At 37.4% G+C, this 12,490-nt stretch overlaps 1 long non-coding RNA gene across 3 annotated transcripts in view; it reads left to right on the forward strand.

The window, feature by feature from the left end:
• The window catches only part of LOC144317066 (uncharacterized), a 571,155-nt gene that overhangs the window by 376,484 nt on the left and 182,181 nt on the right, over positions 1-12,490 (forward strand). For 2 of the 3 annotated variants that reach the window (XR_013382942.1, XR_013382935.1), the window contains exon 7: positions 4,772-4,807. This is a non-coding gene — a long non-coding RNA (uncharacterized LOC144317066). Of the gene's footprint in view, positions 1-4,771; positions 4,808-5,124; positions 6,107-12,490 lie in introns of those variants that run through there. The other variant, XR_013382937.1, reaches the window with a different exon arrangement.

Consider the following 12,490-nt stretch of genomic DNA (forward strand, 5'->3'; position numbering starts at 1 on the left):
GGTCTAACTCAGGTTCAAAGTGTCCTTTGTCTTAAATTTACTATTAGAAAAAAAAAAAAAAAAAAAATTACTATTAGCAGTTTCCAATTTAGCACTGCATTTTTTTTCCTTTTGTTAGTCATTTTTAAGGATTGAATACAGGGTTTAACGATAATATAGTTAAGACTGTTCAGCAGTATATAAGAACTTTTTTGCCCCAATGGTGTTAATACCTTCAGTAGTCCCCTGGGAAAAATAGTTTTTCCAAAAAGGATGTCATTACTTAGTGTTTTTTCAGAACCAATTTCCCATCCTCCCAGGAAAATCTCTTTTATTACTTTATTGATGGAAGATTTCTTCCTTCCTTTTTGCTTTAAAGATTTTATTCATTTATTTAAGAGAGAGAGAGAGAAAAAGAGCATGAACATGAGTGATGGAAGGGGCAGAGGGAAAAGGAGACTCCTCCCTGAGCAGGGACCCCACCGCAAGGCTCGATCCCAGGACTCTGCGATCATGTCCTGAAAGCCAAGGCAGACACTCAACCAACTGAGACACTCAGGCACCCCTACTTCTTCCTTTCTTAACCATTCTTCTCTTTCTTAATGTCTTTCCTTTTTTCATTTAATTATTTAATTGGCTAATATACCCATCCATTCAATGATTTATTTTTGCTTAGTTCAACTTAATTTTGTGCTCTTTTTTGCTGAAGGCAACAGAATGGAGTGGTGTCAATGGTGGTAACTGAGAAATTTCTAGAAATAGGATTATACAGGATTTGGGGAAAAATTATACAGCCAGGCATGTACTAGAAGCTACAAGCAATCTTTTAGGCCACTCCTGGAAATTAATATCTCTAATATACCTGCTACTAAACTGCTCATAATGTCTATGTTAAGCAGGTGTTTATTTGGAGAAACATTACAAATTAATATGAATCAAAATCTAGGGCTACCTGTAAAATATTCCAAATCATTCAACATAATTTTAGCATCGTATATAACATCCTTCCACAGTCTGGCCCCAATCTCCCTCAGTCACCATCAGCCTATCCCTGCCCATTTTGATGCTTTAATCAGCTTTTCTAGGTCAGTTGTTCTCAACCAGGGGAGATTTTGTCATTAATTCAGGGGATATGTAACAATGTCTGGAGATATTTTTTTTTTTTTTTGGTTGTCACAACTGAATAAGTGGGGGGGGTGCTATTGGGATGTAGTGAGTAGAGGCCATGGATGGTGCTAAACATGGTAAAATGTACATGACTGCCTCCCACAACAAAGAATTATCCAGCCAAATAAGCCAATAGTGCTGAGGCTGGAAAGTCCCACCGTGGGCCTTTTCACAGGTCATGCCTACCCACCTGCTGAGACATCTTTCCTGTTTTAAGTTACCAAACTTCTAATTGCCTATCTTAGAATTCAGCGCAGGGGGCAGTTTCTCTTTACAATGTTACCCCAAATTGGTTCCTTTCCCCTGTTAATATGCTATAAGAGTGCTTTGCTACTGTTTTTGGTTTTTTTCCCCTCATCCATTTTAAGCCATAACTTAATTCTTTACATTTCTGTCTCCTACACTGGGCTCTAAGCTGCCAGGACAAGGAAATTGTGTCTTAAAAACCTTTGCAACTCCAGTGTTTGCTGCATGGTAGGTGCTTAATAAATGTTTATAAGGAGAATGGAAAAAATAGATGATTAATAATCAAAATACAAACAGTGAGTCCCTGTCAAAGTTCAATTACCCTAACTTCAATAAATAACTCCTGCTACTCCTCTGCTAGCAATCTGAAGCTTCATCTCCATAAATTTCTGAGAAGAGAGATTTGAAATAGGGTTCCCAGAGAACCTGCTTATCTATTAAATTGTTAATAAATACTATTTTAACATTTTTAATGGATTCTAACAGGTCAAAGGTATGTTAATGAGAAAGCAAATGTTTTGTCCAGTTGTGCCAGGATGTTTTTTAGCACAGTGGCACTTGACCATGACAAGCCAGGATGCCAAGCTGTGGGGGAAGGTTCACTTAGAGATGTCAAAAGGATCATCTTGTCCAAACAAAACTGTCTCTTTCATTTATTCATGAGAGACACAGAGAGAGGCAGAGACATAGGCAGAGGGAGAAGCAAGTTCTCAGCAGTGAGCTCGATGTGGGGCTCGATCCCAGGACCCTGGGATCACAACCTGAGCTGAAGGCAGATGCTCAACCACTGAGCCACTCAGGTTTTGCATAACTGCAAAACCCTTAGTAGAAGGCGACACTTCCAGGTAGAGGAACTTCTAATCTACTACCCAGGCTGTGCTGAAAACTTACTGGATAGCTTGTGTTTCAACAGTAAGTTGGCATAGGGTTGGGTGAAGCAGTTGAAGTGGAGTCGGTATTTCAGAGAAGGGTCAAATGAATGCCTCTCTGTGGAGAAACATGGGCAAGTATTCTTTATTTGACACTTGAAAGCTGCTTAAAACACAGCATCACTTTTCATTTTGTACCTTCTTGGTATATTTTGAAATTTCTAATAAGGTGAGAATTTTTGTTTTTAAATTTTATCTTTACTTTTGGAAGGAAACTGAAAGACTTATAGGACCAGATAGCAGTAATTACAACAGAGCATAACAAAATATGGGGGGAAGAGAAGGATTTCTACCTGGGACTACCACAACAGAAAAATGCCTTCAAACTTAGTAAGGAAGCCCTGGGAAAATTTTTGCTTTGTTATATTAACTAAAGCACACAGCTTTGCCTATTTAAAAAATTATATTATTTAAGGTATAGACATGAGCATGGAGAATTTTTTAAAAAATACTTTATTTATCTATTCATGAGAGTCAAAGAGAGGCAGAGACATGGACAGAGGAGAAGCTGACTCCATGTGGGGAGCCCTATGTGGGACTCAATCCCTGGACCTGGGATTATGCTCTGAACCAAAGGCAGATGCTCAATCACTGAACCATCCAGGTACCCTGAGCACAGAGCAACTTAAAATGCTCATGAAATCACAAGGAAAAAAAGATTTAAAATAAGTGAGAGATCATAGGCAAAAATAGCATGTGTAAAAAAAAAAAAAAAAGTAGGATGAATCAAGGTGGGAGGATCATGTACAACAGACATCTAAAAGCGTGCATAGGACTTCCGGATTTCCAGTAGCAAATGTGAAGAGAGCAGCATGAATTGTTAAACATACCTTAGGATTCATAAAACAAAAACATATGTGTCGCCTACCGAGATGTTGGTGATGATGCTTGCATGTCCATATGAGATAGTAACCAAGGTCCTTAACATCCTCATGGTGAGCCTTAAAGGTGTTCTTCGTGAAGACTTTTCCTGATAGGCTAAAGGCATCACCCAAGACTCTTGTTCAGGGTGGTAACTGTTAATGTTCGTGAGTAAGCGGCCCTTTGCTTAAACACTACATTTTGGAGTTTCTTTACAAAAGGAAGCCCTGACTATGTATCGTGGACCATAATGTGTTTCCTTTCCATTTCACACTTCTCCACATATGTTTTGGCTGTTTTCTTTCTTCCATGATTCACCTAATAATTCACCTAATAGTAAGCCCATAGCAGTGATTTGGCAAAAACAGTCCTGAGCTATTGGCTAGATCAGGGGTAGGAATTTAATTTAAAATGCACCAAGCTCTTCTTTATCCTTAATTCTATTCCTTGCCTATAATTTATCAGTTGAGCATGAATCAGGCTGCATCTTGAGTAATCATGGTCCTTTTCCCTGGTATTTGGAATTGAGATGGGAAGAGAGAGGGGTTTTAGCCTCCTTTTTGGAAACTTAACGTGTAAAATAAGCTTACATATTGTCAGGATTAGATATCTTTAACCAGCCTTATGCAACCAAGCAGCAAGGATGATCTGTAGTTACAGCAAATGGTGAATTGTGTATGTGGAGAGAAGCAGATTTAAGAGACATCTCTAAATCCATTGGTGGGGTACCTGGGCGGCTCAGCGGTTGAGCGTCTGCCTTTGGCTCAGGTCGTGATCCCAGAGTACTGTGTCAGGTTCCCTGTGGGGATCCTGCTTCTCCCTCTGCTTATGTCTCTCCCTCTCTCTGAGTTTCTCATGAATAAATAAATAAACTCATAAAAAAAGTCCATTTGTGAGGTCTGATTGTATCCCTGTTCTTTGACTTCCACGAAATACCTGTTGCTTTTAAGAAATGGAAGAAAGAAAAAAAAAAAAAAAAGAAAGAAATGGAAGAAAGAAGGGTTTTATAACTTAAAATCAAATGAGTTGGAATTATTGCAAGTTCCCATAGGCACTTACACTTTTAATTTCTCTTTACCAAGTTTTGCTTGGTTTTGCTGCAGTTGTCCAGGGTTATATTCCCTGACAAGTGCCTGGAGAGCAGCTATTCTGCATCAGTGAATCAGTGCCAAGAAGTATGCTTTAATAACCAGCTAAGTTGGGGGGACCACCCACAGTCTTTTATGAAAATTGAGGTCTCTAACAAGGACATGTAGTTAAATAGAATGCAGCCTCAAATTTGTCCCAACATGTGGAACTTATTCGGAATCTTACTTTGTTTTATCTTAATTTGGAATCTACTTTTAATATTCCTGCCGGGGAGTTACAGAATGAGAAGGTAAAAGAGTCTTTTGGGTGAAGGGAAGTTACAGGATGAGAAGGTAAAAGAGTCTTCTGGGTGAAATTCAAATAGTCTTACCAACTTCAGTGAAAAGCTGTCTTAACTTCTCATCTGACCATTTTCTTAACAGTGATTTGTGAAATGTGTTACCTTGGTTATGTTTTTGAGAACTAAAGCCATGTGTTATTTTTCTTTGCATCTTCCACAGGTGTTTGTACAGCGACTGTAACAAAAGGGGTGCTGGGTAAGAATCTCTGAATGTTCCTTTTTTTTAAAGAACTTTCTAGAAGGTCTTGAATGGACATCAAATATCTTCCAAGGATGCAATAGTTCAGTTTTCCACTCAGTCACATCAAAAACCACTATTACATAGGCAGCACTAGTATATCTTAGGCTTCCCTGCAGGGAGGGGAGTAGGGAAGACCATACTCCAACACACGGGAGCAGAGACACTACAGCTCAGGACCGTTTTTCTGCATCAGAGAGGCTCAAAGGCAGAAAGGGGGAATGCATGTGATTGGCCTGATTTATGTCAGAGGCTACTTCTTTTATACTCTTTAGGGGAGAAGAGCTGAGTTTCCTTCAAAGTAGATGGTTTGGTACCCTTCACCCTGAGTTCATCTTTTAACTAGTGGTCAAGGAATGACCTCCTCTTTCCCCTTAAATCTGTGTATTTTGTTTACTTTGGACAAAATGAATATTTGTCCCTCAAAAGGCACATGTCTTAGCCTGGAAAAGAGCTTGAATAAAAAGAGTTTCCATGAGTGTGTAAAATTGTGTAAAATCAAGGCAAGGACTTATCTACGGAAATCTGTACTGTCCTCTACTTAGATTGAGAGTCTACAGCCTTTGTTAGGTTCTTCAAAATTAGTTCAGGCTTCCAGGCTCCTGGGTTCTGAGCAGGTTGGCTGGCCAACCTTTAAACAGGCAAAAAATGAACACAGGACCCCTTGACCTGCTCTCTTTGGCTCAGACGGTGAAGATCATATTTGCTACAGTAAACTCTACCTGTAGAGTTTCCAATTTCCAATGGCATTCTCATGCAAAAGTCTGACTTTATTCTGAAATACCAGTGACATCTATTTAGATAAGGTTCCCCTGCTATGAGGCAAAACTCATTATGATGCAATCACTTTAATCGCGAGCAGATATGGGTTATTAAGTATCAAACTGCGTGTGTTTATTGCTCATTATTATATTTAGAGGTTTAAATAGCTTTCCTGCTTTGAGAGGTAGTTATAAGCTCTCAAATATTTGAAACCGAAACGACTAAATTGTCCATTTATTTCAAGTTCATGATTTTGTTTAGACAGGAGCAAAATGCTTTTCATGTGTAACTTTCCATCAATGGAGTGAATTTTAGGCATGGAAGGGAGAGCAGATAGTTCCTAAATTAGAGTGTCAATGGGTAGAGAGGCAATAGGAAGTTAAAATGTTAAGGCTGATCAGGACCATTCAGTCTAAAACTGCTTTTCGGGAAAATAAAGGGTGAATTTGGGTTTACAAAAAAAAAAAAAAAAAAATCATCTCTGTGGTTGTGAGTGTGTGGAGCCAGGAATCTGGAACTATCTAGACAAAATATGTGAGGCTGCTTTCTTTTTCAGTTGTCAGTATCCAATATTACAAGGAGACATATGTATCAGTCACAATCATAATCATTTAATAATTGCTCTCTTCACTCAGGTAACCTCAGATTTATTTATTTATTATTTTATTTATTTATTCAAGAGAGACACTGAGATGTAGCAGAAGGAGAAGTAGGCTCCTCACAGGGAACCCGATGTGGGATTCGATCCCAGGACTCAGGATCACGCTCTGAGCCAAAAGCAAGTGCTCAACCTCTGAGCCACCCATCAGTTACCCAATCTGAGTAACCTCAGATTTAAAGAAGACAAGGAAAATGAGAGTGATAGACTTCCAAAAATTTGTTATAATTGAATTTAATTAAAACCTTTGAGAGATATAGCAAAATATAATAAAAGCCCCATATCAAGCCCAAACTGCTGCGAACCCGTCCCTTGTTTAAAAAAAAAATAATAATAATAATAATAATAATAATAATTATGAGAGTGTACTTCAACAAAATTTCTTTTTTTCTGAAATAAAATAAATAACAATTACAAAGTAAATACTCATTTGAAGACATTTAAAGTCATAACTTTGAAGATTCCAAGACAAGCTTCTAGCATATATGGAACAAAATTAATAATCAGATCATCTTCTGAGATGACACTTCTGGACACAACCATTTCTAGGTATTTTTACCCTCATTGTTGCCCTGGAACGAATTGGAGTCTTTTTTTTTTTTTTTTTTTTTTGGAAAATTAAAATGCTGGTGTGTAATTCTGTAATATATTAATTACATTAGGTTTAACTGGGTTTCTTTCAGTCTCCTTTTCTAAGGCTTGTAAAGGGCTTAGGCATTCATAACCATTCTGAGCTGTGAACCGCAGGGAAAAGCTCAGCCCCTTGCCCTCAAGGCCTGTTGAGTTGATGTGTGAGACTGAGAACACACCCGAGAGAACTGTGGCTCCCCCAAGAAGTCTTTACAGTGTGAGAGCTTTGCAGTGAATGGGTTGTGTTAAATGAGAATCCTTTAGCAGGTGGTTCTGAACATTAAATCTTACTCAACCATTCTTATTAAGGGCAAGTCACTCAAGATGAAATTCTCGGAGACAATAACTTATCTGCTTGAACTACTGATAGAAACAAAGTCATTTAAAAGTATCACCAGAAAAAAAAAAAATAAAAAAAATAAAAAAGAATAAAAGTATCACCAGTTGAGTATTTTCTTTTCTTTTTTTTAATAAGGAAACTTTGCTGAGGTTTATTAAATTTTCTTTCTACATGTAACACCTTATTACCTTGAGAAGCTATATAAAATGCATTTCTAGCTGGTGGGAGCAGTTAGGCCCTCCCTAAACACCCCTTCCGCGAAATAAAGTGCTTGAATATATAGGAATCTAAGAGCTGTGTTTAACTCCTATAGCCCAAAAGACCCAAGTGCTCAAAATTATTTGAAAATAATAATGATTTGTTTAATGATGACTGCCTGGTATACTCACCCTTTATTACGTATCTGGTTTATTCAGAAATAGCAGTTCACCTTTTGTAATCCAGTGTCCCAAGAGCAAAGTAACCTGGATTAAAGTCTAATGTCGACCCTGTTTTTACTCATCCATCTAATGAACATTAACTGTGTTCTGATGTGGGATACATCATTTCAGAAACACTAAGAGACATATATTCAGTCCTCAGTAGCTTGACAAATTATAAAGGGAGATATAAATTGTATGCAATATAAAGTAGGATAAAAAAAAAGCCACATTTCAAATTGAGGGGAAAGGATGGATTATTTCACGTTAGTGGGGAGATCACTGGTGATGAAACTATAAACTAGTACCAAAGTTATGGGGAACAATTGAACAATACCTATCAAACAGCCCAATAATTCTACTTGATCCAGAAGTTCTATGTTGTTGTTGTTTTCTTTTTTTTTTCCTCCTTCGGTTCTTCTTCTTTTTTTTTTATCTTTTTTTTTTTTAGCTTAAAAAAATTCTATACTCGGTGCTCATCAAGTTGGTGCACTGTTCATCCTCCTTCACCTATTTCACCCATCTCCCCACCCATCTGGCCTCTTTAGCCATGGTCTCTATACTTAAAGGTCTGTTTCTTGGTTTGTCTCTCTCTTTTTCTTCCCTTAGCTCATTTCTTAATTCCACAAATGACCGAAATCTTAAATTCCACATATGACCGAATCACATGATAGGTCTTTCTCTGACTGATTTATTTCACTTAGCATTATACTCTCTAGCTCCATCCAGGTCATTGCGAATGGCAAGATTTAATTCGTATTTATGGCTGAATAGCACTCCATTGTGTGTGCGTGTGTGTGTGCGCACGCACGTGTGTGTATTTCACATCTTCTTTATCCATTCATTAATCCATGGATGCTTGGGCTGGTTTCAGATGTTGGCTATGGTAAATAATGCTCCTTAAATGTAGGGGCGCATATATCCCTTTGAATTAGTGTTTTTGTATTCTTTGAGTAGTGGGATGGCTGGATCAGGAGTTGTTCTATTTTTAACTTTTTGAGGAACCTCCTTACTCTTTTCCCAGTGATTGCACCAGTTTGCATTCCCACTAACAGTGCTGGAGGATTCCTTTTTCTCCACAACCTTGCCAACACCTGTTGTTTCTTGAGTTTTTTATTTTAGCCATTCTGATAGGTGTGAGGTGATACCGCATTGTAGTTTTGACTCACATTTCCTTGATGATAAGTGATGTTGAGCATCTTTTCATGTGTCTGTTAGTCGTCTGCATGTCTTCTTTGGAGAAATGTCTATTCATGTCTTCTGCCCATTTAAAAAAATATTTTATTTATGTATTCATGAGAGACACAAAGAGAGAGAGAGGCAGAGACACAGGCAGAGGGAGAAGCAGGCTCCATGTAGGGAGCCCGATGTGGGACTCGATCCCGGGTCTCCAGGATCACACCCTGGACTGAAGGCGGATGATAAACTGCTGAGCCACCCAGGGATCCCTCTTCTGCCCATTTTTAATCAGATTATGTTTTTTTGGGTGTTGAGTAAATTCTTGTATATTTTGGGTACTAACCCTTTCTCGGGTTTGTCACTTGCGAATATCTTCTCCCATTCCATATTTTGCCTTTTAGATTTGTTGACTGTTTCCTTTGTTGTGTTTTTTATCCTGATGAAGTCCCAGTAGTTTATTTTTGCTTTTGTTTCCCTTGCTGTAGGAGACATGTCTAGAAAGAAGTTGCCATGGTTGATGTCAAAGAAATTACTGCCCGTGTTCTCTTCTAGGATTTTTATGGTTTCCTGTTTCACACTTAGGTGTTTAATCCATTTAGAATTTACTTTTGTGTATGGTGTGAGAAAGTGGTCCAGTTTCATTCTTTTGCATGTAGGTGCCTAGTTTTCCTCATACCATTTGTTGAAGAGACTGCCTTTTCCCCTTTGTATATTCTTCCCTGCTTAGTTGAGGATTAATTGACCATGTGATTGTGGGTACAGTTGTGGGTTTTTATTCTGTTCCATTGACCCATTTTCGTGCCATTTTTGTGCCAATGTGTCCATCTTTGGGTCAATACCACACTGTTTTGATTACTACAGCATTGTAATAGAACTTGAAATCTGGAATTTGGATACCTCCAGTTTCATTTTTCTTTTTCAAGATTGCTTTGGCTATTCAGTGTCTTTTGTGGTTCCATGCAAATTTTAGGATCATCTGTTCTACTTTCGTGAAAAATGCTGTTGGTAGTTTGATAGGGATTGCATTAAATGTGTAGATTGCTTGGAGTAGTATACACATTTTAACAATATTTATTCTTCTAATCCATGAGCATAACACCATTATTCTTGTAATCTTCTTTCCATTTCTTTTTGTCATCTTCAATTTCTTTAATGTTTTATAGTTTTCAGAGTACAAATCTTTCACCTCTTTGGTGAGGTTTGTTCCTAGGTTACTTACTTTTTTGGTGCAATTGTAAATGGGACTATTTTCTTGATTTCTCTTTCTGCTTCATTATTGGTGTATAGAAATGCAAGGATTTCTGCATGTTGATTTTATATCCTGTGCCTTTCCTGAATTTATCAGTGCTAGCCATTTTTTGGTAGAGTCTTTTGGGTTTTCTATATAGAGTATCATGTCACCAACAAGTAGTGGAACTTTTATTTCTTCCTTGCCAATTTGGATGACTTTTAGTTCTTTTTGTTGTCTAATTGCTGTGGCTAGGACTTCTAGTACTGTGTTGAATAAAGATGGTGAGAGTGGACATCTTTATCTTGTTCCTGACCTTCGAGGAAAAGATCTCAGTTTTTCCCCATTAATTATGATGTTAATCAGAGGTTTTTCATACAGCCTTTGTTATGTTGAGGTATGCTCCCTCTATCCCTACTTCATTGAGGGATTTTATCATGAATGGATGTTGTATTTTATCAAATGCTTTTTCTATATCTATTGAAATGATCATATGGTTCTTATCCTTTCCCTTATTGATGTAATGTATTACATTGATTGATATATAAATATCGAATCACCCTTGTAACCCAGGTGTTAATTACACCTGATTGTGGTAAATTATTTTTTAATGTATTGTTGGATTTGGTTTGTTATTTTGTTGGTGATTTTTGCATCTATGTTCATAAACAATATTGGTCTGTAATTCTCTTTGTCTTTTGCATAGTGTTTTTATCTGGTTTTGGTATCAGGGTAATGCTGGATAGAACAGAATGAATTTGAGAATTTTTCTTTTCTATTTTTTGGAACAATTTGAGGAAATAGGTATTAACTCTTCTTTAAACGTTTTGTAGAATTTGCCTATAAAGCTATCTAGTCTTGGACTTTTGTTTGTTGGGAGGTTTTTCCTTTTTTTTTTTTAAGATTCATTTATTTGAGAGAGAAAGCAAGTGCAAGCAGGAGTGGGAGGGGCAGAGGGAGAGGGTAAGAGAATCTCAAGCAGACTCCATGCAGAGCACAGAGCTGGACTCAGGGCTCAGTCTCTTGAGCCTGAGATCATGACCTGAGCTAAAACCAAGAGTTGGACCCTTAACCGAGTGAGCTACCCAGGTGCCCAGGAGTTTTTTGGTTACTGTTTAATTTCTTTGCTAGTTATTAGTCAATACAAATTTTCTATTTCTTCCTATTTCAGTTTTGGTAGATAATGTTTCTAGGAACTTATTCATTTCTTCTAGGTTGTCCAATTTGTTGGCATCTAGTTTTTCATAATATTTTCTTATAATTGTTCATATTTCTGTATTGGTTGCAATCTCTCCTCTCATTTGTGATTTTTAAATTTAGATCCCCATTCTCTTTTTCTCTTGATTAGTTTAGCTAGAGGTCTATCAATTTTATTATTTTCAAAGAACTAGCTCCTGGTTTTATGATTCATTCTGTTGCTTTTTTTTTTTTTTTAAGATTTTATTTATTTATTCAGGAGAGACACAGAGAGAGAGGCAGAGACACAGGCAGAGGGAGAAGCAGGCTCCATGCAGGGAGCCCGACATGGGACTCGATCCCGAGTCTCCAGGATCATGCCCTGGGCTGCAGGCAGTGCTAAACTGCTGAGCCACCCGGGCTGCCCTGCTTTTTTAGTTTCAATATTATTTCTGCTCCAAACTTTATTATTTTCTTTTTATTGCTGGTTTTAGGTTTTGTTCATTGTTCTTTTTGTAGCTCCTTTAGGTATAAGATTAGGCTGTTTATTTGAGGGTTTTCTTGCTTCTTGAGGTAGGCCTGCATTGCTATAAATGTCCTTCCTAGAACCACTTTTGCTGCATCCCAGATGTTTTGAATTATTGTGTTTTCATTTTCATTTGTTTCCATGTACGTATTTATTTCTTTTATTTCCTGGTTTGGTCCATTCATTGTTTACTAACATGTTATTTAACCTCCATGTCTTTGTGGTCTTTCCAGATTTTTTCTTGTGGTTGACTTCTAGTTTTATAACCTGTGTCCGAAAAAGATGGATGGTATGACTTTGATCTTTTTGAATTTGTTGAGGCTTGTTTCGTGCCCTAATATGTGACTTATTCTGGAGAATGTTCCATGTGCATTTGAAAAGAATCTGTGTTTTGCTGTTTCAGGATGGACTGTTCTGAATATATCTGTTAGACCCATATGGTCCAATATGTCATTCACAACCCTTGTGTCCTTATTGATTTTCTGATTAGATGATCTATCCATTGATGCAAGGGGATGGTGTGTTAAACTATTATTGTATTACTATTGATTACTTTCTTTATGTTTGTTAATACCCGCTTTATGTATCTGGGTCTCCTATGTTGGGTCCATAAATATTTACAATTGCTAGATCTTCTTATTTGATTGTTGCCTTTATGATTATGTAGTGTCCCACTTTGTCTCTTGTTACAGTCATTGTTTTAATGTCTAGTTTGTCCAATGT

The sequence above is a fragment of the Canis aureus genome, chromosome 7 (genome assembly GCF_053574225.1).
Source record: "Canis aureus isolate CA01 chromosome 7, VMU_Caureus_v.1.0, whole genome shotgun sequence".
NCBI classification, from domain to species: Eukaryota; Metazoa; Chordata; class Mammalia; order Carnivora; family Canidae; genus Canis; species Canis aureus.